Source organism: Zingiber officinale, chromosome 1A (assembly GCF_018446385.1).
Source record: "Zingiber officinale cultivar Zhangliang chromosome 1A, Zo_v1.1, whole genome shotgun sequence".
NCBI classification, from domain to species: domain Eukaryota; kingdom Viridiplantae; phylum Streptophyta; class Magnoliopsida; order Zingiberales; family Zingiberaceae; genus Zingiber; species Zingiber officinale.
The window spans coordinates 175,216,224-175,219,243 of record NC_055987.1 but is presented as its reverse complement, the minus strand read 5'-3'; the positions used below and the strand labels follow the sequence as shown (position 1 = coordinate 175,219,243).

Sequence of the window (3,020 nt, the reverse complement as noted above, 5' to 3'; positions counted from 1 at the left end):
CGAGGAAGTTTCGATACGTACCGTTAACCGCTTCTTTTCTTCCGTGCAATTACTAGTTCGATTCTCATAGTGAAGTTGGGTTCTTTCCAAGATACAAATAGTAATTCTCATTTCCCCTACTTCTATTGACTGTGAACTTCGATCCATGTCTCAAGTCAAGTTCTTTCTCGTGGACACGGATTAACTTTGTTGGCTAGGTGCGATTTGGGTCCTGGTGTTGGATTTCTCCCACTTTTAGGTATTTTATAGCTTTTCTTTTGTTGTTCCGTTCTCTAAGGTTAAGGATCATTTCGTGCTAATAAATAATTTTTTCTGGTTTTCTTCCGTTCTATCAACTCAAAGGAGTGAGTTTTCAACTTTCAACTTCTTAATTGGCTTGTTTAGGCGTTGACCGAGTTCTCTTCTACACAGATTTTTCAATCAAGGGATAAGTGCTACCGTGAAATTTACACCCTTAAACTTAGATCAGAATTGGAAGCAGTATTTGTTTACTGATTTTGCTGGGATGTTTGCCTAGATACATACTTTTTAATGTGTGGTTTATGTACACTAGTTATATACATTTTAAGATCAAATGTGGTTTCGGTGAAGGCAATAGGAATTTTAACCAACATAGCAAATTCATTTTTTCCATACATGAACAAAACATGATGCCTCGCACCAAGCAATGGCCATCTTGAATTATTGAGCTCAATAATTGTCGTCCTATTTTCTACCGATCGAAGGCTATCGATAAGTCCAAATGAATTGTAATCTGAATATTGTTTTTGTGTGGATCTGTTTTTCAGATTTGTTGCTTTTTTTTTTTTCAGGAAACTTGCAAAGCAGTATATCAAAGAATGGTAAATTAATATTTGAGTGACGAACGACACCTATTGAGAAACTAGCAAGAGATCCAACGCAAGTGATTGGGAGATTGGCTTGGTTGAAGTGTATGCTCAATCAGAGGGGATTGCTGCTGCACCATTAGCAGGAGACCTGGATGTGCCCCTTCGATAGGGCTTGGTTCTTGCCTGAAACAGAAAAGGAAGTTTTGGATTTGGCCAACAAGTCGATTGGTCACTTCATTTTTAATGCTGTAATTTTTTTTTTGTCAATAAAGTAACACATTTATCATTAATAAAGCAATTATGTTCATGATGTTCATTGATATTTAATTTAACAAAACATTAAATGGGTGAACAAACTGTAAAGAATTTATTTTGTTGGCTTGACAATAGGAAGCAGATGAAGATATTCACTTTGCAAGTTTATTAGTAGTCATCATTCTTTTCATAAGTTTTGATACATAAGCGATTAAATTATGTTTTTCATGAAGACATTCACTTTACAAGTTTCTCATGCTAGCAATGTTCAACTACATAAATGATGGTAGGCTTAGAATAGCAAGGAAGCTGAAAGTTGAAACTCACTTCTTTGAGTTGATAGAATGGGGAGGAAATCAGAATAAATTTCTTTATCGACACAAAATGATCCTTGACCTTAGAGAACAGATCCATAAAAGAAAAGCTGTAAAAAAAAAATCTAAAAGTAAGAGAAATCCAACACCAGGACCCAAATCGCACCTAGCAAACTAAGTTAATCCGTACCACAAGAAAGAACCAAACTTGAGACATAAATCGAAATTTAATAGAAAGAGGGGAAACGAGAATTACTGCTCGTGGAAAGAGCTCAACTTTACTATGAGAATCAAAATAGTAATTTCAAGGAAGAAAAGAAGCAGTTACCGGTATGTATCGGAACTTCCTCAGTGGGTGTTCCTTCGGTTGGGCGCTGCCATTGGCAGGAGTGGAGGAGACAGGGAACCACTCATAGAGGAGAAGGCGGGTTCGAGCGGAGTTGCCATTGGCTTTGGCCGCGGAGGGGATGACATCGCGGCGAGGAAGAGTCGCACCAAGGAGAGGAAAGAGTCGTGTCACGAAGTTGGGGCTAGCATCGCAAAGGGGGAAGACGACGTCGAGGAGAAATAAAGGGTGAAGAAATTTATTAAACAAATAAAAAAAATTGAGGTGGACCATCGGATGGATGGTCACTCACTGTGGCAAAAAAAAAATAAACGCTCGCCCCCAGCGTTCCCGTCGTATCTGACCCATGACCATCACAAGGGAAGTAAATCGTAGCATCCGAGCGAACATGTGACGGGGCAGGGTATAATACGGAGATAGAGGATTTATTCCCCAGCTGCCTCGAGGATCAATCCTGCGACCTTATTATGGCAACACCCGCCACATACTAACTCGGATGACCCGCGGGGTCATGATGGATGGTCACTCACGAGTAGCTCATAAGATGTCACTTAGACTACGTTTGGTTGGATGTAATGTAATGGAGCTTGTAATGTAATCAAATTTTTAATGTAATATAATGTAATCTTGATTACATTACTACGTTTGGTAATATAATATATGCAATATTTGATTACAAGATGATTACATTATTTTGTTTGGTGTTCATTATTTTTTATAAAAAATATAATTCATATTATTATAAAATGATAAAAATATCATGCGACTTTTACCGACGGGCCGCCACACCTTTGTCGAAGCTTGCGGCAGCCACCGACAACTAACGACCATCACCACTAGTCGCTGCCGGCAGCTAGTGGCGGGTGGGCAGGCGGGCGACGACAGGCGGCCGACGGTGGGCGGCCGACCGCCGACGGCAGGTGGCGGGTGGAGGGCGACGGGTGGCCGGCCGACGATGGGGGGCGACAAGCGGTGGCGGGGGCCGGCGGCTGATTAGGGATATATTCAACATTCAAATTTTAGTTAAGGAGTGATCTCGTAATGTAATCGAATTACATAATATTTACTTTGTAATTCAGATTACAAACTTCAATACCTTTTGTAATCGAGATTACATTACATTACAAGTTTAAAGTTAATACATTACAAGACAGATTATATCCTACCAAACGTAGCCTTACGGCATCCGAAATGGTAAACCTCTTAAAACGGTTTATGCTTTGTTATATCATTGTCACATCAAAAATTAAAAACCTTACTTCTTTTAAAAACCAC

At 39.6% G+C, this 3,020-nt stretch overlaps 1 long non-coding RNA gene across 1 annotated transcript; it reads right to left on the bottom strand.

Moving 5' to 3' along the window:
• Positions 1-601: 601 nt before the first annotated feature.
• LOC122012591 lies at positions 602-1,937 on the bottom strand. The gene is made up of 2 exons (XR_006120274.1): positions 1,728-1,937; positions 602-1,013 (listed from the first exon to the last, which is right to left on the bottom strand). It is a non-coding gene; the product is annotated as an uncharacterized LOC122012591 (long non-coding RNA).
• Positions 1,938-3,020: the final 1,083 nt, after the last annotated feature.